The following is a 23870-nucleotide window of genomic DNA, read 5'->3' on the forward strand; positions in this document are numbered from 1 at the left end:
ATTTCACCTGCCTCTCAAAGAGATACACTATTTCTACTAAAGTGAACACCAAGTTTATTTTGTTCCTGATTTTGTTCTTGCCTTTTCAGTTGTTGATGATTTACCAGAGAAGAATATATAGAGTTCCCTCACCCCCCAGTTCCACTTTTCAGTAGAATGTGCATATCAGAGAAAAACAGTCAGGCTCAGTGACAAAGAAGTCTACTATATCCAACTCAAGCAGAAAGATATTTATTAAAGGATTCAGAAGGTGTGTAGAATCATTGGGGAAACTAAAGAAACAGATGATACTGGATTTTTAAGAAATACTGTCAGAGCAACACTGAAGGACCAGGCCACCGTGGGAGCTGCGGTCTCTTCTACAACCAGGTACCTGGTGCTTCGCTTCTGTACCAGTTCCAGAGCCACTGCTAACAGTAGGCGGCTGTATTATCAGAAAACTCTCACTACCGCTTCCCACTCTAGAGCCACTCTGTGTGAGCTACAAGCTGAATCAGCAAGCCAGATGCCACGTTCTTGCCTTTTACCCTCCAAAGCAATCCGTCAATCCCCGAGAGCTTTGTCACTGTTAGGCTTGCTGGCACAAGTGGCAGAATCGGGTGCTCGGACTTGGTGTCACTTCTGACTTTGATTGACAGGCCCTCAGTCACACTGGGGACTTCAGCCACAGGGGAACCCCAGACACGAAGAGTTTGCTTCCCAGTCTCTGGAGTTTAGGGAGGCCCATAGAAGGCAACTGGAATCGTTCATATCCACCAAAAGAGTTAGAAAGAGCTCACTAGGAAGAGGGCAATAAAAATACATGAAAGAAGTGGAGGAAAACAGCAAATCTCCACAGTCTTAAAATTTCATTTTAGAATGCCAGTAGCTACGGAATGCAGAATATGCAAGACTAGATTTCTATCTTTTAACTTAGTGTTCTGTCTTTTTAAAAGAATTCAAAGTCCCAAAATTACTGGATACATTACTTGGTAACAAGTGTTAAAACTATAAACTCATGCTGTAGACTACAGCTATTGAGCTGCGATTTAAAAGGGAAATTTAATTAATAGATGCTAAAAGTGGTTATGCACAGTTGAGGTGCACTTTAAGAATTTTTTTGAGATAAGCAAATCTTAGTGTGCATGGATATTCCATATATTAAGAAATGTGTCGAGACAAGCCGGGGGCACCTGGGAGGCTCAGTCGGTTGAGCGCCCAACCCTTGATTCTGGTTCAGGTCTATGTATGATCTCACGGTCGGGCTCCATGACAGAAGATGAGTACAGAGGGGAGACAGGCAGCTTGATGCCAAGTGTGATGAGGAAACTTTAAGGTTTTAAGTATGGGATTGGATTGATGTGATCTGATCTGTACTTTGGAAAGATTGCTTTGGCTGCTCTAGATCAAATGGAATGTTGAGGCACAAGAGTAGGAACAGGAAACAAGTTAGGAGGCTGTGTCAGCAAATCAGAAAGGTGGGACTGGTGGCTGGACCAGAGTGCTGGTGAGGGGGTGTTGACAGCTGAAAGGTTGGGATCTGTTTTAAAGATGGAGTGCATGTTATTTGCTGATGACTGGGTGTGGGGTGGTAGAGGGAAAGAGGGTGACTGTGAGGTTACTGGTTTGGTGGTTGTCAGTTAACTGAGGTGGTGGGCACTTGGGAGACTCAGCAATGGGAGTCTAGAGTTCAGTATGGCTTTCTTGAAATAGAGGTGCCATTAAACACTGAGCTGAAAAAAGTAAATTGGTTATGAACTTGTAGTGGAAGAGAGACCAGAACATGAGAGTCCGGTGGGAAATAACTCCCAGGTAGGAGTTAATTCCTTTACTTTTCACAAAAACACATAAGATGGGTAACATCTGGCTATTAGAAGCAGAAATTCATGAAAGCCACTTCTTTTTAAATTTTTTTTAAATTTTTGAATTCTAACGTAGTTAACATTCATTTCACAGTATCGTGATTCAACAATCCCATATTTTACTCACTGATCAACAAGATACGTGTACGTGTATTCTTAAGCCCCTTTACCTATTTCCCCCACCCCCACCTCCTCTCTATTAACTATCAGTTTGTTCTCTATAGTTAAGAGTCTGTTTTTTGATTTGTCTACCTTTTTTTCCCTTTGCTTAATGAAAGCCACTTTTTAAAATTAAAGGGTTTTTCTCCCTTCATGTAATAGATAAACCAATGGAACAGAAAAAGAAAATCCCAGATATACGTAGGAATTCTGAAAATAATACAAGTATTTCAGAAAACTGGGAAAAGATTAATCAATAAGTGGCATAAGGACAATAGATGAGTCATCTGGAAAAATAAAATAAAATGGGATCTGTGTCCCTTATCCCACACCCGGATAAATTCCAAGTGGATCAAAGATCTAAGGATAAAAACTAAAACATTCTAGAAGAAATCATAGGAGAGTTATCTTGAGGTGGAAGTTTTTCTAACTGCGGCTTAGCATCAAAAACCTCCAAAAGAAAATAATAATAAATTCTATTAAATTTGCATGGTAAAGTCAAAAGTATGGCAAATTGGGACTATATCTTTGCAATCCATATTACAAAGCCCATTTCTCTAATATGCAGAGTGCCCATAGAAATGGAGAAAAAGCCAATACCCAACATAAAAATGAGCAAAGGATATGAACACACAGTTCATAGATAAAAAGAAGCATATAAAAGAGACAGGGAGAGACAGACAGGGAAGGAAGGAGAGGGGGAGAGAGAGAAACTGGGGAAGGATACATGAAAACAAACAACAGTGAGTATCTGTGAGGGTATAGGGGGACTAGGGGAATGGGGGACAAGAATGGGACGGAAACTTTGCATCACATGCCTCTGTAATAATTTAAACTTTTGAATTATATATATTATTTAGAAAAACTATAGGACTTTCTATACACAATTATTGCTCTTGTAATTTGTAAACATTACAAGTATTTTGGAGAGCAGGGCATAACGTATAACAATAATGATAAACTCTTTTACCCCAAAACTCCTAGAAATTTCATTCATGAAAAACAAAAAAATTCACACACAATGTTCTTCATGATAGCAGTGCCTTATAATGGGGGACAAAAAGAAGCAACGTAAACATCCGTTAGAAGGAGAATTATTTAATTATGACATACTACATGATAGAATAGTAAGCTACTGTGCAGTGTAACTAAGAAGACCAGGAGGAAATGTTCACTCACCAAATATTTACTGTGTACCTACTCTGTGTCACACATCGTTCTGGATGTTAGGGATACAACGATAAATGAGACCAAGAAAAAAAAGAAAACCCATGAAATCTATGTGCTAAAGGAACTTACGTTACATTGGGGAAGACTGGTAGCAGGCAAAGAGATACAATATAAGAAAGTTGTAGTGGTTATGACTGTAAATAAAGTTGGATAAGGGGATAGTGAATGTCAAGGGGTTACTATCTTTACATAAGAATCAAGGAAAGCCTTGCTGAGAAGATACTATTTGAGAAAAATCCCAAAGGAGGTGAGAGAACAAATCATGTAGGTGTTCAGGAGAGGAGAGGGCGAGTGTAAAAGGCTGAGAGGCAGGGGCATGCTTAGCATGTTTGCACAGCAGTAAGGAGGCCAGTGTGGCTTTCCATACGTTGTAAATGAAGGCAGACGGAATAGGGGTTCTGGTCATGAGAAGGTCTGGACTGATATAGCAAAGCCTTTGGTATTTTTTCTGAGTGTGATACAAAAGCTCCTGGAAGTTTTTGAACGGAAGTGGAAGTAGCCACAAATGCCTGTGTGAAAAGCGAGAAGTCTAACTCATCCGTTAAGACAAGCTGGTGGATAAAAAGACGGTGCACACCTGGAGATAGTCGAGAAATGGAAAAGGCAGGACTCCGTGAATGATTGGATGTGGAAGGTGGAGGCAAAGGAAGAACCTAGAAAGATTCTAAGGTTTGGGCATCAAGATAAATGGTATTAAATGAGATGGGAAATTAGGTGGGTGAACAGATTTGGAGAACTAGAAAAGTTATGTTTGGTTTTAGATGTGCTGAATTTGAGGTACCTCTGAGTTACAAATGTAGAAAAGGGGAAAACTAAAATGAACCTGGTTGTAGTATAAACTCATAGTTTTCAAGATGGATGAATGGATGAATAAACAGAAGTAAATGTGTTTTATTCGTGTGTGTGTGTGTTTGTGTGTGTGTGTACATTCCCTAGCTCTCTCTACTAAGAGGTCCTGAGGCAGCAATACTCCAGTATCAATGAGCACATTTAGCACCCAGATATTAGCTTTTAAATATCTGAAAGAAACCCGGGCTCCTTGGTGAAATCACTGATTTCAGGTTTGGATGAGAGAAAATATAAGATGAGCTTTGAACATTTCATTAGGTCAGAAAGTGAGAACATTCTCAAAGAATGATGGAGACATGGTAAAAGGACACAGGAGCTAGCTAGCAAGAGGCTGCCACTAGCAAAATCTGGCATAATTAGAACATCAAAATAAATGATAGTTACGGATTGCAGCCCAGAGTATATGAATCCATGAGTCCACACTGATATATAAAAATGAATGAGTGAAAATTTTGATAAGGAATAGGATATTTACTTATTTTCAAAGTATCTCCCACATAATTTTTAATTTCAGAAGGAAAAGTAACCTATAGTTGAGAAGCCTGGCAGACATCATCTTAATCAGGTAGTAAGTGAACATTATCAGTACTGGAACAAATTGAAATAGTGTGCCAATGATTCAGAAGAACACAGCACCAATTTTGTGTTATCCTTACCAGTGATACATAGGCTAAATCTCCTCATGACAAAACATCAGACAAACACAAATGGAAGGCTTCTGTACTATAAAATTACTGGCCTGTATCCTTCAAAAATGTCAAGGTCATGAAAGTCAAAGACTGAGAAACCCTTCCAGGTTGCAGAGGATTAAAGAGACGTGACAACTGAATGCAATACATGATTCTGAATTATCTCCTTTTGCTACAAAGAATATGATTGGAACAATGGGTGAATCATGAGTGGGGTTTGAGAATTAGGTGTAGGGATATGTCAATATTCATTTCCTCCCCTTGATGGTTGTATAACAGTTATGTAAGATATAGTCCTTGTTTGTACAAACTTATTCCCAAATGATTTGGGAAAAAAACATGCTTTGTACTGTACTTAAAACTTTTAGTAAATTTGGGATCATTTCAAAAAGCCTCTAAATTATCACAAAAGTGAATTAGAAGTGAGTAAATGGGAGTAAGTGAGGCACATCCATACTTTCTAGAAGGTTGACAGGAAAGAGGGCAGTGCAGGCTACCAGATGAGAGGAGACTGCTCCAAGTTTTCAAAGTGTGCTAGTCTGCTGGTCTACATGCAAAAGCTGGTGTTTGGAGAGCAAACAGATGTAGGATAGATGGTAGTCATTGCAAAACGAACACCTACCTGTAGGTGGTGGGTGTCCTGGGTGCCCAGGGTAGGTGAGAAGTTGAAGCTGGTTTATAAGCTGGGAGGAATGTCAGCTGATGTGGCTTGCGGTCCTGTGGACTGAGGTAGGCGAGCTGGAAATGGAACAAATTCATGCGTGAGAACCTTCCTTCTCTCTGAGTAATAGAGTTGTCTTCTAAAAACGACCCCTTGTCTGTTCTCAAAATGGTAAACTAAATATGGTTTGGTCTTTGAAACTGAAATTACCTTATTATAAAATATCTTAAAACAACTTAATATTTTTCTCAGTGATATTGTTCCCAGAATAGGTATTCTTAAGACTGCAGAAAAAATTAGAAAGTTTCCTTTGATATTTAAAAAAATAATAAACAAGCTTTATGTGTATGCCTTTGCCTAGGTAATTTGTGTTTTATTTGGTAGGGTCAGAGCAGGTAAAATATGTCCATGTACTTGATAAACACAGATGATTTATAAGCCATTGCATGGGACAAGACTGGTTTGTAGGCCAATTAGCAACCTAGAATGTGAAACCCTGACTCAGAAGCAGGTCATCTAAGAATGATGATTAAACTCTGTTCCCCATTGTTTCAACAGGCCCTATACAGTAGTGCTGTTTACTACCAGGTCCATTTACTCTAGACTGGCTCCCTCATTGGGAGTACAGAACCCTGAAGCTTATTCAAATGACTGTCTTCTCATTTCGCCTAAGACTGCACATAACCAGTGTCATTGTAGATGCAATGAAGGGTCCTTATCTATTACTTGCAGTGCAGCCATAGAGTTTTAGGGTTTAATCCCCATTCAGAACGCTGGTTGAGAATATTATTTGGTGATCTGGAAGAAGCAATGGGATGCTATAACTTATCTATGGCACCACCAAAACTATGCCCTTTGCTTGGTGCCTTTTTCCTTACTCTATACACAATTACAGACCCTTGTCTCTTTAGGTTTCAGTGCTGAGTAGACATGAAAAGTGGGAATACCAAATGACCCCTCATTCGAGAGTGAATTGGGGAATTAATGAGAGAAAACAAAACCACAGTCTTCCCAGGGCTGCTGGGTTAATTCGGTACGTTTTGAGTAATAAACTTTCTTAGCTAAGATCCCTCCTTCCCTTCCTCCCTCTCTCCTTTCCTTCATTTATCTTGTTCTAATTCAGTATTTCACTAGGATACTAATACTTCCCTTCCCACACCTTTACGTTAGAACAATGTAGAAGTCTCACCTTGTGAATTACCTGTATAAAGCATTTTAAATACCTGTTATTGTTCCTGAGGGTAGGAACTAAGTCTTATACCTTGTATCCCCAAAAGCCTGAATAAATACTCATCAATTAATTCAACTTGGTGTACCAAGCATATGTTGATCACCTATAAAGTATAAAGCTCTGGGCTAAGAGTTGTTTTAGGCACATAGGGAATAAGAAATATGATCCCTGCCCTCAAGAAACTTCCAGGCATGGATGTCTGTTGGGCATCTGTTTGTCTTCTTTGGAGAAATGTCTGTGCCTGTATTCTGCCCATTTTTAAATTGGATTATTTGTTTTTTGGGTGTTAAGTTGTATCGATTCTTTATATATTTGGGTGTTAACCCTTTATCAGATATGTCATTTGCAAATATCTTCTCCCATTCAGTAGGTTGCCTTGTTGTTTTGTTGATTACTTCTTTTGTTGTGCAGAAGCTTTATATTGTGATGTAGTCTGCATAGTTTGTTTTTGCTTTTGTTTCCCTTGCCTCAGGAGACATACCTAGAAAAATGTTGCTACTGTTCATGTCAGAGAAATTACTGCCTGTGCTCTCTTCTGGGATTTTTATGGTTTCAGATCTCACATTTAGGTCTTTAACCATCTGGAGTTTATTTTTGTGTATGGCATAAGAAAGTGGACCAGTTTCATTCTTTTGCAGGTAACTGTCCAATTTTCCCAATACCATTTGTTAAAGAGACTCTCTCTTTCCCATTGTATATTCTTTCCTCCTTTCTCAAAGATTAATTGACCATATAGTTGTGGGTTTATTTCTGTATAACCAGGGAAATGCACATCAAAACTACAGTGAGCTATCACCTCACACCTGTTAGAATGGCTAAAACAAAAAACCTAAGAAACAACAAGTATTGGCAAGGGTATAGAGGAAAAGGAAACCTTATGTACTGTTGGGATTGCAAACTGGGGTAGCCCCTATAGGAAAGTTGAAAATAGAACGTAAAAAGTTAAAAATAGTTGAGAAAGAGAATCCCAAGTAGGCCTCTCGCTGCCAGCACAGAGCCCAGTGTAGGGCTCAATTCCATGAACCCTGAGATCATGACCTGTGTCAAATCAGTTGTTGGACGCTCAACCCTTAAGTCACCAGGCACCTCTATCCATGTAACTTATACACAGATGTTCATAGCACCATTATTTCAGTAATGTAAAAAAAAAAAAATAGAGACAACCCAAAAATGTGGTATATCCATATGATGGAATATTATTCCACAACAAAAATGAATGATGTACTGACACATGCTACCATGTGGATTATCCTCAAAAACATTATGCGAGGTGAAAGAAGCCAGTCACAAAGGGACACATACTGTGTGATTCCATTCATGTGAAGTATCCAAAATACGCAAATCTATAGAGACAGAAAGGAGATTATGTGTCTCTGGGTACTTGGGTGGGGGAAGGATGAGGAGGCTGCTTAGTAGACTGAAATTTCTTTTTGGGGTGATGAAAATGTCCTGGAATAAGGTAGTGTTGATGGTTGCAGAACATTGTGAATATACCTAATGCCACTGAATTGCACACCTTAAAATGGTTAAAATGGTTAATTTGATGCTATATATATTCTGCCCTGTTAATAAAAAACAGGGTGAATTTTGTGGTATGTGAATTATGTCTCAAAACTGCTATAGAAATGAAAGGCATAATAGCTTGGCTTAATCACCAGGAAACTGTGCTGAGAGAAAAAAAAAATCTAATCCCAATGACTACGTACTGGACAATTCTGTTTATATAACTTTTTGAAGTGGCAGAATTTTAGAAATGGAAGACAGATTAATAGCGTCTAGATGTTGGGATGGGGGTGGGGAGATAGTGGGAAGTGGGTTATAAAAGGCAGCATAAAGAATTCTTGTAGTGATAGAATTGGTCAGTGTCTTTTTAGTGTTTTTTTTTTAATTTATTTAAGCAATCTCTACACCCAACATGGGGTTCAAACTCACAACCCCAAGATCAAGAGTCTCATGCTCTTCTGATTGAACTAGCCAGGTGCCCTGGAACTCTTCAGTATCTTGACTGGTATTGGATATAGGATCCTACACATGTAGTAAAACTGTAGAGCACTGAACACACACATGAACACGTGCACACAAGCACAAGTGAAATGTGTTTTTCTGAAATCTGAATAAGACTGGTGGATTGTATCAATGTCAGTGTCCTAGCTGTGATGTACTATTATTTGCTAGTATAGTACTACACTAGTGGGGGAGACTGGGCAAAGTATACATCCAAGCTCGATAGCATACCTTATAGTTGCATGTGAATCCATGGTTACCTTGTTAGAAATTTGCAATACAGGTTAGAGTCTGGAACTGTGAGGCCTCCCGCTTTGCTTTTCTTTTTCAACATTACTTTGGCTATTCAAGGTCTTTTCTTCTTCCATACAAATTTTAGGATTGTTTGTTCTAGCTCTGTGAAAAATTCTGGTATTATTTTAACAGGGATTACTTCTTAGTCTTGTCTTGGCCCAGTTATAGTCTTATCTCCACAAGCAGTACCCCAGATCATACTCTGGGATGGACCAAGCTTACAGCAGGTTTTGTTTTCGTTTGGCTTGGTTAATTCCAGTAATGCAGTATTTTCCAAAAATAAATAGGATGCGCAAGTAAAGAAAAGGCCTTTCTCAGGTTTTTTTGGCATCCTTTAGTTAAGTCACTTTTACCAAAGAGAGATTGTTATTCCTTCCCGTTCATTGATATTAGAAAGTTTGTATGTCACACTTGTATTTTAGCAAAGAGAAAATATCATTTTTTAAATGAATAAAACCCACATTTCTGTGCAGTAGAAATCATCCTGTTAACATCTCGTCATGTTACAAAGATAAACAACAGGATTAACTGTTTACTTTAGGAGCCCAGTCTGGTTGTTTTTCAGGAGAAGAACACAATGTCCTGCTGTATCTGGTTTCCCATCTGTCGAGTGGGTTGGTGGAGCTGGGGAAAGGCCCTCCACCCACTCAGCCCTCTGCTGTCCCTCTCTCCTCCTTTTCTTCCTCTTCCCTCCCTCCTTGCTGTGACTTTTCCTCCCCCTGTTCATGTTCAAACACTTCTTTTCTTCTCCTCTCTTCTCTTCTCTTCCCTTTTCCCTCTCCCCCTTCCTCTCTCCTGCTTTTTTCCCCTCACTTCATCCTCTGATTTCTTCCATTTCTTCCTTAAAATAGAGGTTTAGCAAGAAATCATAACGTGGAGAGAAAGATCCTGTTGATCTTTAGAGGCTGCTTAAGTTTACACTGACCTGGAAGAAAGAGGCTGGACTGACTCTGATTCCGAGAATTCTTGGTGGACTGGTAAAAACTGCTCCCATAACCTGGGCAAACATCCTACATGTTCACGTAATCTCCCCTCTCACTGTCCATGCGTACACACACATGCACACACGTGCAGACACACACGAATCTACTGTTTCTCTCTCTTCTTCACTTGTGTTTCTGTGATACTGAGTCAGTGAGTGAAAAGAAAGGGGAAAATGAATATTTTTCCAAAGTGGGGGAGGGGCATTTAAAACTTCAAAGAAGAATTAAATTACAGTCTCTCTGAAACTCCCTCTACAAATCAACAGTTTTGCTTTCCTTATTCCTAGTGCTTTGTTCTGTTGCTTTTGCAGATTAACAATATGTGAATTTTTAGAATTCTTAAAGTATTCTTCAATTGGCGTGATGTGCCATTAAGCTGGTAAGAGAAGGAAAAGAAATTCCTAAAGATAAATATTAACTCCATAATGGACTTTTATACTTCCAACATGATGTGGATGGGATTGAACAGTGAACCTCTTATCTGTATTATTTTATGTTGCTGGGAATGCGCAGTGGAATGTAGTTTCATTTGGCACCCGTTTTAGTCAGTTCTTCCAACATGGTCCTGGCCTCACCCTCATGGCTCAGAAATGCATAGAATCAAAGTCCTGCTGAATGACTCCTGATGGCTGAAACGGGAGATTCTTGAGCTACTTTTTGACTGTCTTATATTCCCAGCTGGGAGGGTGGAGCGTGGCTGATGAGGGGCAGGCGCAAGCTGAAGACCATGGACATTTTCACGATTGTTTCTTGCTGTCACTTGGATGACCAGGGCAGCATCGCAAGGCCGGGCACAAGTTGGTTTCATGTGTAGCAACACCATTTCTGTGTGGGATAATGCACCCCCGTGCTGCTCTCCTGCACTTTCCTCAAGCCCCTTCACCAAGGTGCACACGCCTACTATAGACTTAGGAGAGCAGGCACGTGATAAAAGAATCTTGTCCATGAAGTTCATTTGTAATAGTGAATTTGCCTGGTGAGCAAAGGAAACCAAGATTTTGAGCGCAGATTAGGTGCAAGCATTTACTAGGTGTGAAGCAGACTTCAGTTCATCTCCATTGTACCTGTGTGGAGCTGGGGGCCCACATCCAGCAACAGCAGAGCTCAAAAGAGAGCCCGTCTTCTCCAGACCTGCCATTCCCCTGCCCCACGTGCTTCCAATCACGAAAATGAGAGGAAGGATCTCATGTGGGGTCAGGGTCTACATTTTAGGCATGGGTGGAACATTGATTTTAAATAAGTGGCATCCACTTGCCAGACTTTTATTCCAAGAGTTTTGAATGGCAAAGTCTGTCTCATGGAATGAATGCAGTTCTGAGGCACTTATTCAAACCACTAACATCGTATTTCCTCCCTGTGACACATTTTCTCTCTGCTGTTGGAAGTTTATCGCTGCTAAGAATAGCAATGCCCCCCTCAGGCTCCGTGTATGGTACCCACCAGCAGTGCTCAGGGCTCAGTGCCACATGGAGTATGAAAAGTCACCTAGACCTGAGCCCTAGCTTGCACGGATTTGGGATTACTGATCGTGCACATCTTCCTTGCCCAGTGGGTATTCTGTGGCAGGAAAGCAAAAGGATGTACTCAACCTGCTTTTCCAAAGTGGAAGCCCAGTTTTATTAACACTGACCGTCACATCACTTTAAAATGTCCGATCTCCTAATCTCCCTGGGGCTTGGCTAGTAGCTGAGCTCACAGCATTCCAGACGTTAATAAGGACAGTGTGAGTGTCAGCTGGTTCTCCCTCTGAGCATGACCACATGCCGATACAGTGTCTGCTCAGATGCCTTGGATGCTGGTCTGATATACCTTAGACTGAAATAATTGAGAAGGCCACCAACGAGTAAGCAAGAGAGAGGTGCCTGGGTAGCTCAGTCAGTTAAGCATCCAAATCTTGATTTCGGCTCAGGCCGCAGTCTCATGGTCATGATCTCACAGTCATGGTCTTGCAGTCGTGAGAGTGAGCCCCCAGTCAGGGTCTGAGCTGAGCATGGAGCCTACTTAAGATTCTCTCCTTCCCCCTCCCTTTCCCCCCGCCCCTCCCCCCACTTGCATGTGCTCTTGCTTACATGTGCGCACTCTCTCTGTCAATAAATTAAAAAATGAAAGGAAAAAGAAAAAGAAATCGTAGGCCAGTGTAGACCCTTCCCTGACCGTCACCCATCATCGTGACCATGTTCTTCTGTCTCCTCCCTGAAATGCTTTTCTAATGCATTCTCACATGCTGACAGAGGCCAAGAGAGAACAGCAGTTGTACAAGGGTTGGGGATCAAGGGTGAGGGCCAGGGCCCACAGGATGAGTTCACAAGCTGGTGCCTCATCCACGAGTGTTCACTCAGTGTTGCCAGACTCTAGGTTTCTTAAGACCACAGGAAATTTGAGGTTTGCATAAAATCTCCCAATTTTTGTTATCTGTTAACTAATTTAGAAATGTTTTAACACTGTATAAACCAAAGAAAACATATCAACCAGCTGGACTTGGCCCGTGAACACCACTTTGCAGCTTCACTATTTTCTGTGAGACAGGTGCCATTGATCAGAGCAGTGACCTCACGCTGGTCTAAGGAGACCCTCTGCAAAGTTCTCCGTTCAAGCCATCCTCCACCCTGTGCCAAGACTTCTGTTTCAGAAACAGTGATTTTATCCAAACCCATCCGGTGTCACCCTGTTGTTGACTCATTGATGGCAGGAGGTAGGTGTGCTGCCTGGCACACATGCCCGTCATTTGTCACCCCTGGTTTCCTCTCAGGTCAGCCTCCACCAGGCCGTCATCACATGGCCATTGCCTCCAGCCACTACTGGGCATCACGGTACCAGCCACGTCCAACCACGAGACGCCTCCACTAGGTCAATGCCTCTTTTTCCTACCCCTACCTGGTCCTTTCCTTCCCGTCCCGTTTTCTCCTCTCTTTACAAATGCTTGTCAACGTTTTAATTTTATTATTAATATAACTTTGATTATAAATATAATTTAAATTTACATTAATGCATTGGAAAAAAAAGAACAATGCAAATTGAAATCACAATTATTAGTCTTTACCCTTTTTACCACTTTGCTAATCTCTCCTCTCTTTGTTTTCTTTTTTCTTCCTCTCTCTCTCTTTTTCTTTCTTATTTTCTAGCTCTCTTTCAATTTCGTAGTCATGGAAAAGCTCTTTCCCATTACAGGATTTTGTATATGCTGTTTTCTCTGTTTTAAGTCCTCTTCTCTCAACCTTTTGCATGATTGGCTTATCCTTCTTCAAGACTCAGCTCTTTTAAGAAACCTTCCCTGACCACCCTGGTTAGACCATCCCACCCCAAGTTGTATCTAAAGGCACTCTGCATATTGCCTTGCTAGCACTCCCACAGTTTGTGATTGTATATTTATATGCATATTAGGGGTTTCCCGAAGGAGGCACAGAGGGCAGGGTCTATGTAGCTCATTGCCAGATTCCTAGTGCCTTGCAGGCAGCCTGAGCCAGCAGCAGTCCTGCTGTATTTAGCACATAAATAAGTGGGTCATAGATTTACTAGATGCCACCCAAAAGCCAGAGCACTGTTTTGGTATACAGTGAAAAACCCACAAGTGCCATTGTTATTAAGAATCTTGTGACATTTATATCATGGCTCTGTGGACCTCTGTGCCTCACTGCATTTCTTTTGTCTGACATAGCAATTGTGTTCAAACAAGTCAAGATGTCTTTTAAGAAAAAAGAACAACTCACACTCAAGTCTGCAAATTTAGGATGGAAACTTTCCAAATATTCTAAAAACTTATAAATAATGGCTAAACAGCCATTATGCTTTCCTATATAGCACATGCAAAATATCCATGGGATCATAATTTCTCCTGGATGTAAATTGAAGAAAAAAATAGAAGACTGCCTTCGGAATAGCAGAGTGAGGACACAGTGAATTCTGTCCCTAACAAATATTTTAGCTGGAGAAAACTTTAAAAATCATTTAAAGCCTCAAGAAGTTTTCCTAAAGGCATACAGCAAATGGAGAAACATTCCATCAATAGAACCAAGAAAGTCTACTAAGTGTCAGAAAGAACAAGGAGTCCGTGGCCCTTGAGACATGATCCATGACCCCACCAGCCCAAGTTGTCTTAAGAAGACTGTTCTGGGGGGTTCTGCTCCAGGACTGCAGTCAAGAAGAGGCCCCCACTCCCCTCAGCTCAGAGTCTAGGGTACAGTTTCACTGTGGGAGATCTCCTAGCCCATGTTGCAGCTCTACCCCAAGTGTGGTGGGCCAAGAATACTGGCCCAGTTGTCCTATCCCAGCTCACCCATAGGACAGAGGCACCAGAGCAGAGAAGCAGTCCCAGAGCAGTGTCCCCACCCCCACCCCAACACGCACTCTGGATCCGAAGTGTAACTCCAGGAGAAGGGGACTCCATCGTCACCCCCGGGTCTGTCAAGTGGCACAGAGGTTCTGCCCAGAGGACAAGAGGTTATAAGGAAGAAGAGCCCTATGGCACTGCCTGAGAGAATTGATCTGTTTTGAAACAGAGTACAATCCTCTGCTCAAGGGTGTTGTTGAAAGCAATGGGGATCTTGGTGGAGAGCAATTCCAAGACTGCCTATAGCCCTGTGATACTGTGTCAATAAAGAGATGACCAAGCAATCAGCAGTTTTAACAGAGAGCGTCAGGGAAAAGACATAGCCAAGAAGAACCCTCCTGGTATCACAGTAAAACTTTCAGACTCAAGAAGGGTGTGCTCAGCTGCCCCCACTCAGGAGCAATCAGAGGAACCCACAGGGAAGATTTGGAGTGCGAGCCTCACTGGTACTGCAGGCCTCAGCACCCCTGCAACCCTACTAGGTGAATAGTAGGCTGCTCTGACCCAGGAGCAGCCCCTAGGAAGCTAGACTTTAAAATAAAGGAGACGCATCCCTGGCAGTTTGGCAGCCCAAGGCCATGCCCTCCCAGGAGTGACTCTGAAGGAGTAATACAAGCCCTGGCTGATGGAGAGGCAGGAGCACAAAATCCTACCTCCTTGAACCATGACAGCAACCTCCAAGGTGTATACACCCAACAGCAAAGAGTAAAAATCTAACTTCCAAGCGGGCTTAAGCACAACCTTTCAAAGTAGCTTATGCTGACCTATGGGCAACCCCTAGGTAACAATGTGAAAAGATTAAAACAAACCCCCCCCCAAAAAAAAAAATGGGAGCAGGAACATCACATACTGCAGCCTGCAGGAAAAAGTTCAGACAATCACTAAACAACTGATTAACTAACAACAGTACCAACCCCCTGGGGTAGGCGAGTTATCCATATCTAGAGTTGCCACAATACACTGTCAAAAATGCTCAGTTGTCAACAGAAAATTACAAGATTTATGAAGAAACAAGGAAGTGTGACCTATACACAGGAGGAAAAAAAGTGCAGGCAATTGAAGGGGCTCACATGTTGGACTTAGCAGACAAAAATTTCAAAGCAGCCATTATAAATATGTTTAGAGAATTCAAGGAAACCATACCTCAGGAGTTAAAGGGTTGAACGTTGACAGTGTCTAATCAAATGGAAAAAATCAGTAAAAAGATACAACTCTAGGAACACTTGGATGGCTCAGTTGTTTAAGTGTCTGACTTCAGCTCCGGTCATGATCTCGCAATTCATGAGTTCGAGCCCCACTCCTGTCAGCGCAGAGCCTGCTTTGGATCCTCTCTCCCCCCCCCCCATTTTCTCTGCCTCTCCACCATTGGACTCATGTGCTCTCTCTCTCTCACTCTCTCTCTCTCAAAATAAACAGAAGAAAAAGATACAACCTATAAAAAAAGAACCACATGGGAATTCTAAAGTTAGAAAGTGTAATAACCAAAATGAAAACTTCACTAGATAGACTCAGCAGTAGATTTGAACTGACAGAAGAAAGGTTGTGAATATGAATCCAGAGTAATTGAGCTTGCACATTGTGAAGGAGAGAGGGGGAAAAATGTCGAGTGCTCACTTTGGCAGCACTTACACTAAAATTGGAATGACGCAGAAACTACTATAGCCTCTGCACAAAGATGACATGCAAATTTGTGAAACATTACATGTTTTTTATTTAAAATTTTTTTTAACGTTTACTTATTTTTCAGAGAGAGCGACAGCGTGAGCAGGGGGAGGGCAGAGAGAGACAGAGAGGGAGACACAGAATCCAAAACAGGCTCCAGGCTTTGAGCTGTCAGCACAGAGCCCGACACAGGGCTCGAACTCAGGAACAGAGAGATCATGACCTGAGCTGAAGTCACTCAACCGAGTGACCCACCCAGGCGCCCTGAAACATTACATATTTTTAAGACTTTCATCAAATTTAAAATTCTGCCCAAAAAGAGTATGGTAATTTCAATAGGATGTTAAAACTCAATCTCAAATTTATGACTACAGAGTATTTTAGAGATTCAGAGTACTTGTGAAGACATTTAAATACCTCAATCTTGACTCAGTTGGTTAAGTGTCTGGCTCTTGATCTCTGCTCAGGCCATGATCTCACAGTTCATGAGTTTGACCCCACTCGATTCTGTCTCTCCCTCCCTCTACTCTTCCCCTCTGCTCTCACTTTCTCAAAATAAATACATTTTAAAGTAATAAATACTCAATCTTTAATGAAGAAACAGGACACACCAAAATAAATCATTTCTGTACGATTATAGAAATCTCCCAAATAGCAAATATCCTTAGAGGGGAAATAAAAGAATGAAGAAAATGTGGGGTGCCTGGGTGGCTCAGTCGGTTAAGCATCGACTTCAGCCCAGGTCATAATCTCGCAGTTCGTGAGTTTGAGCCCCACATCTGGCTCTGTGCTGACAGCTCAGAGCCTGGAACCTGCTTCCCATTCTGTGTCTCCCTCTCTCTCTGCCCCTCACCCACTCACACTCTGTCTCTTTCTCTCAAAAAATGAACATTTATTTATTTTTTTTTAAGAATGAAGAAAATGAAACAGAACCTCATAGAAATGTGGGACACCATTAAGTTCACCAACATACATGTAATGGGAGTAGTAGAATGGCAGGAAAGTTGGGAAGAGGGTGCAGAAAAACCATCTGAGTAAATAGTAGCTGAAACGATTCAGATTTGACTGGTAAACTTTACTCATATGGAAGCAGCTCAAGTGTCCATTAATAGATTAATGGATAAAGATCTGAGGGGTGTGTGTGTGTGTATTTACTAAATTTTTTCAAACTTTTGATAAATCATTCAAATCTCATACAGATTTTTCAAGGAAAAAAAAAAGAATCCCTGTCAACTTATCATATGAAAATAATATAGTCAATTGCTTTGAGAAATGAAATTAAATCTACTATGAAAAGTAAAATTAAAGGTCAGTATCACTCATGGACATAGAAAAATCCCAAACAAAACATAGCAAATAGGATCTTGGCTTTATCTCAGGAGTAAAAAAAAAATTTGCTTTAACTTAAAAAGCTATAATTGTCATTTACAACATTATCAGAGGAGATAAAATCATATAGTCATTCCAATTAATATGGAAAATACATTTGATAAGATCCAATACCCAGGCATGATATAAAAAATTTTTCAGCAATCTAGGAATGTTTAACCTGATGAACGATATCTACCAAACATCATTCTTAATTATAAAACACTAAAGACATTTTATTCAAAATCAGGATAAGTATGCCCAATGTCACTAGCTTCTCTTCAGCACTGTGCTGAAGGTCCTGAAGTGCAGTCAGAAAATTAAAAATTAAAAAAAATTAAAAAAAGAAATTAAAAATTAAAAATTAAATTTAAAAAATTAAATTTTAAAAAATTAAATTTTAAAAAATTAAAAATTAAAAATTAAAAAAAGAAAAAAAAACAAACAAACATAAGGGTTAGGAAGCCTGAAGCAAAGTTGTCATAATGCACAGAGGACATGATTACATAAAACTTCATAAAAAGTATCACAAATACTATTAGTAAGATTGAGGGATTAACAAAAATTTTCTGTATAAAACTCCAACTGGGGGCGCCTGGGTGGCGCAGTCGGTTAAGCGTCTGACTTCAGCCAGGTCACGATCTCGCGGTCCGTGAGTTCGAGCCCCGCATCGGGCTCTGGGCTGATGGCTCAGAGCCTGGAGCCTGTTTCCGATTCTGTGTCTCCCTCTCTCTCTGCCCCTCCCCCGTTCATGCTCTGTCTCTCTCTGTCCCAAAAATAAATAAACGTTGAAAAAAAAAAACATTAAAAAAAAATAAAACTCCAACTGTATTTGTTTACACCAGCAACATAGCAACAAAAAAAGAAACAAAAAAACCCATTTAAAATAGCAAACAAAATTGCAAGTGATATAGACATAGATCTAACAAAAATGTTCATGAACTATATGGGGGAAAACCTTATTATAAAATTGGCCTAAGGACCCTACCAAGGAAAAATTGATCTACTTGTGCCAATCACTGTGAGAAGCCCTGTGTTACTGTTTTAATGCTCACAACAACCTCTCAATTAGGATCCCTTATTCCCATATTAAGATGAGTAAATTCAAGTTCATACAGTAACTATTTTAAGGTCCCAGAGTTACTCACATGGTATTTCTTTCCTCCCTGGGAAGCCATTTGTGTTCCCTTAAAACATGATGTGCTTCATGGGGAACATCTCTGGTGAGTCAGGAAAAACAAGTTGATCAGGGGGCACTTCTCTGCTCAGACCTATCACACTAGCACTGATTTTAGGAGATGGTATCTACTGAGCAGGAAGCAGCAACGAGTGGGTGGAATTTTTTTGTATGCTGCTGATAAGCTAACTCTGGTTTGGACTGTTGAATGCCACAGTTCCAATCCATTTGAACTAATGAGGACAGTGACTCCACCTCAGGCCTGAGCTGGTGAGCCCTGAGCTTCAGATGAGTGAGCAGGGCAAGGCGGGAAAGCGTGTGTGGCCAGGCATGAAGAAAAAAGGGAGAAGGGAAATATTAATAGCTCTTCTCTAGGGCAGAAGAGTAAGAGCACCATTCCTTGGTTATTTGAGATAAAGGCAAATACCAGAACAGATTTAAGGAAAAGGTATTAGTTAATTCCTCTTCTCTCCTCAACACAAGCAAATCTCTCTAGTTTTATAAAGCAGATCCACGGAAGTTTTTATATTCATCTTGACTTTTGCATATATTATTAAGCAATAATGCTTACAAAACTGTGCAGGACACATCAGTATAGTCAAGCAGGCATTAACTGAACTCGTATAGGACCACTCTTACAGGAAGTCTAGGACTTCCTCCTTAGGAAATGGAGCCTGATTCCCCAAGACTCTGCCTTAGCCTCCCTAATTAGACATGGAACAGAGAGGCAAGTTGGGTGATGGGGTAATTAAAGGTGAATAGACCTTTGAGGAAAAAAACAAAACAAAACAAAACATTAAAGCACTTACTCCCAAAGGTTATGATAGGAAATGGTCTGTGGACCAAAAAAGACATTATAAATTCAACACGAAAATGTATACTTTTATCCTTGCTTTCACATAGCATACTGTTTTAAATAGGACAATATTATGAAAGAGTAATCTTGTGTTCTTTCCCACTTGGGTCTTGGATTAAAGTCATACAGTATCAAACAGTTAATAAAATTATTTTCAAGTGATTTAAGAGTATTTCTTTTTCATTATATTACACTAGCAGACTTAGAAAATAATTTAGCATAAATTCCTTACATTCTGACCTTAATATTCTAATATAATTCTTGTCAAAACATTTAAAAGTATGTTTTGAAAGTTGTAGAGTGGATAAAGTTCTTCTAGATATGATTTACATATATTTTAAATAGTTTGATTTAGCAGTAGGAAAAATCGTTGCCTCTCTATAAAGATTAGATTAAGATATTCTGGAGTGTCATCATGCAGTTTGCCGTGAGCTAATTCCTTGTTGCATTCCTGGTGCTTGCCTTGCAGACTAGAATGCTAGTTGCTCTCAGATGTTCTCTTCTGTTCCACTCCACAAAATTAATCACTCTTCTACATTCGTACAACTTGTTACTGTAACGTGATATTATGGCACAAAAATACCAAATCAAGTGCCTTGCATTTAAGACCTGGTTCTTTTATCTCCATACGGTCTTGGATAGGTTTTTTAAAAACATTCTAAGCCTCACTTTACTCATCTGTCAATAATGCCTAGTTTCCTCAGTTGAAGGATTAAATAGACACTATGACAATGCTGTAATTAGCCATAATACATTATATTAGTGTTAGGTGTTAACATTGCTCAAATCTTTTGATTTTCAAGTATATTTCTATTTGACTCCTTCCCTCCTTACATATGCTACAAAGTATAAGCTCAGTGAGCTTTAAATGAACTCACTAGTGAGTGAATAAGTGATTATTTCTGCGAACACTGTATACAGTTAAGTATTATGTGAGTTTGCTGTGTGTGTTCACAACACAGCCTCATTCAATCTCTCAAGCATGGAAAGAGTTTTTATTGAGAGCCTGTTCAGATAGAGAACACAGGAGCATTTTCAACCCTAATGTTTTCAGGGTGGAATTAATAGTTAATTTGCTTGTGGTTCCTTGTAATGGAGAAGATTTCATGAAAAAGGTAAGATTTTAAGTTTTGTTTCATGAAACACTAATAATGTATTTGTTTCCTTTTTAAAAATATCCAAAGGTATTTATAATTTCATACTCTGAGAGTTGTCTCTAAAAGCAAGTGGTTTTCAGGGGTGCCTGAGTGGCTCAGTTGGTTAAGTGTTCGACTCTTGATCTTAGTTCAGGTCTTGATCTCAGGGTCGTGAGTTCAAGCCCCACGTTGGACTCCATGCTGGGCATGAAGCCTACTTTTAAAAACAGTGCAGAGAGCAGTCAATTTAAATGTATGTATGTATGTATGTAAGTATGAGATCGTTTTCAGTATTTGTTGAAGATGCACAAGAAAACATGTGCTTAAGTTATATCAGTTTTCCTTTGAAAGTTCATAATGACAAGGGGAAACGCCTCTTTGCAAAGGATAATATTTTTCTAATGGATTTTTTAAGCATTTGATTCTTTCTCATTGTTTGCCTGTTGTTAGCACAATGAGTTAGAACTGTAGCAACTTCCATAGGTAACGATAAGTTTTCCAGTCTCTTCTCCATAATTATCCTATGTTTCTCCAGTGGAATTTTCTTCAAGTTGTCTCCTCTACCCTTTTTTTTTCCTTTAAACAACTTTTTGAAGGTACAATTTATATGCAATACAGTTTACATACATACAATAGAGTATACCCATTTAAGCATATAGTTCATTGGGTTTTGACAAATACATTTACCATGTAGAGTCATTTCATAGTGAAGTCATAGACTATTTCCGTCACCCCAAAAAGTTTCCATATGCCTTCTGCTGTCAATCCTGCCTGGCCCCTGTTCCAGGCAGCTACAGATCTGTTTGCTGTTACTGTAGAGTCATTTGCTTTTTCTATAATTTGATATAAACTGTTTTTTATGTTTTTTCCACTCAGCACACTGTTTTCAAGATTCATTCCTGTGTCAGATGTTTGTTCCTTTTCTCTGCTGAGTAATATTTCATTATAAAGATACATCACAATTTATTTATCCATTCAACTGTTGTCTTGTTACCAGTTTGGGGCTATTATTTAATGAAGATACCATCAACATCTATCTGTAATTTTTTGTGCAGATATATTGTTTTATTTATTTTGGGGAAATCCTAGAGTAGAATGACTAGCCATGTGATTAGTATATGTCTAACTTTATTAGAAACTGCCAAAGTTTTTTCTAAAGTGGCTTTAACATACATATTTCCACCTAAAATCTGATTGTTTCAGTTCTTCCATGTCCTCAACAAAACATGATACCGTCAACCATTTTTTATTTCACCCTTTCCAGTATATATATATATGTAGAGTGGTACCTCAATGTGGTTTTAAGTTGCATTTCCCTTATGAGTAATGGTATTTTGCATCTTTTTATGTGTTTATTGGCCACATGTGTTTATTGGCCATACTCTTTGATGAAGCATTTATTCACATGTTTTGTCCAGTTTGTTTTACACTGAAGTGCGATTCACCTGATATAAAGCTTACAGTATTATACAGTCACCATTTCCTTCTGTTCGAAAACATTTTTATCAGTCCAAAAGGAAATCCCATACATATAAAAGAGTTACTCCCTATTTCTGTCTCTTCCTACCCCCTGGCTACCACCATTCTCTGTTCTGTCTCTATGGATTTAACTGTTCTAGATATTTCATAGAAATGGAATTAATGATATCTTGTATTTTTTTAATGTTTATTTATTTGAAAGAGAGAGAGAGCATGAGCAACAGAGGAGCAGAGAAAGGGACAGAAGATCTGAAGCGGACTCTGTGAGCCTGATGTGGTACTCGAAATCACAAATGCAAGATCATGACCTGAGCCAAAGTCAGACATTTAACCAACTGAGCCACCGAGGTGCCCCATGATTTTGTATCTTTAATCCATTTTTGATTGAATGTCTTCTTTTATTACTCTTATAATATAGAGTATTATTATATTATTATTATCAATAATAAGCTCTATAGTTCTTTATGGAATGTAGACACAAGCTCTTTGTCAGTTTAGTGCTTATGGTTTGCCTATTCATTTTCTTTTTTTTTTTTTTAATTTTTTTTCAACGTTTATTTATTTTTGGGACAGAGAGAGACAGAGCATGAACAGGGGAGGGGCAGAGAGAGAGGGAGACACAGAATCGGAAACAGGCTCCAGGCTCTGAGCCATCAGCCCAGAGCCCGACACGGGGCTCGAACTCACGGACCGCGAGATCGTGACCTGGCTGAAGTCGGCCGCTTAACCGACTGCGCCACCCAGGCGCCCCGCCTATTCATTTTCTTAATGGTGTCTTTTGAAGAGCAGAAGTTTTAATTTTGGTAATGTCAAAATAATAGTTTTTTCTTTTATGATGTGTGTTTTTGTGTCTTAATTGAGAAGTATTTACCTACTCCAAGGTTAACAACAATTTTTTCTCCTGTGTTTTCTCAAGTTCTAGATTTTATATTTGGGTATATGATGCATTTTGAGTCAATTTTTGTGTATAATGTAAGATAACGGTTAAGGATAATTTTTCTTTGCATATCCAATTTTCCTACTACCAGTGTGGAAGATAAAAAGGACTAAAATAAGAAAAACAATTAGTTGCAAGTCTGTCCAGGAAGCGATCATATCCTGTCCCCCTAGTCTACACTGTTGAGTGGTCGTTCCTGCCTTACCCTGGTATGTAGTGGGTATTTAAACACAAGTCTTTTCTGAGGAATTTTCTCATCAACAGGAGTTATAAAGATATTAACATTTGAGATTCCCCAACTATAAAATCACCCAGCTCATTCAACCCATGGTTGATGAGTTCCTCTTCCTACCCTTTGGGAGAATCCAGGAAGCTTGTTGGAGCTTGGTCTAAGATAGGAACAGATAGCAGAGGCCTGAAGAAAGCTTCTTAAATGAAGTTACGATATTGCAACCAGAAAACAAAAAAGAACACTGTCAAGGGGTGAGAAAACATCTTTCAGAACTTAAAAGAGAACTGTTAGAAGTTAAACATATGAAAAGTAGAAATTATGAAAGATCTAATTAGAAGCATTGAAAGCCAAAGTTGAAGAAACTGCCAGAAAGAAGTGGAAAATAAGAGAGAAAAGTTAAGAAAATTAAAGAACTAGTCCAGGATGTCCAATAACCAGAATGAGAGAAAAGAAAAAATAAGAATTATCAATGAAATGACTCAGAGTAGATGTGATTCTACTGTTAAGGGGCTTAGTAAGGATACCACTCACCCAGTATACCGAGGAATTGTCACTATTCAGTGTCAGCACACTGGGAAGTAGAACAGAGCTCAGCTCCCCTACAGAAAGGAGGAAGACAAGCAGTATTGGATTTGGAATGGAAAAATTACTTCCAATCTAGAAATCTATACTCAGCCAAACTACCCGTAAAGTTTGAGGATAGTTTAACAAAAATTTCATGAACGGTTTAAAAAATTTTAGCTCCCTGGGGTGCC

The 23870-nt window shown here is 39.7% G+C and overlaps 1 long non-coding RNA gene and 1 other non-coding gene across 3 annotated transcripts in view; one reads left to right on the top strand and one right to left on the bottom strand.

Annotated features, from left to right (window-relative positions):
- The window catches only part of LOC124507381 (uncharacterized), a 133152-nt gene that overhangs the window by 67202 nt on the left and 42080 nt on the right, over window positions 1-23870 (bottom strand). The window contains exons 4-5 of one of the 2 annotated variants that reach the window (XR_006961019.1): window positions 5391-5506; window positions 448-778 (exon numbers count right to left, since the gene is read on the bottom strand). This is a non-coding gene — a long non-coding RNA (uncharacterized LOC124507381). Of the gene's footprint in view, window positions 1-447; window positions 779-5390; window positions 5507-23870 lie in introns of those variants that run through there. The other variant, XR_006961018.1, reaches the window with a different exon arrangement.
- Window positions 15875-15978, top strand: LOC124507979 (U6 spliceosomal RNA). Its single transcript, XR_006961190.1, has one exon. It is a non-coding gene; the product is annotated as a U6 spliceosomal RNA (small nuclear RNA).

This window comes from Lynx rufus, unplaced genomic scaffold (assembly GCF_022079265.1).
Source record: "Lynx rufus isolate CCGP_SWC_20201006 ecotype Redwood Valley unplaced genomic scaffold, mLynRuf1.p SCAF_12, whole genome shotgun sequence".
NCBI classification, from domain to species: domain Eukaryota; kingdom Metazoa; phylum Chordata; class Mammalia; order Carnivora; family Felidae; genus Lynx; species Lynx rufus.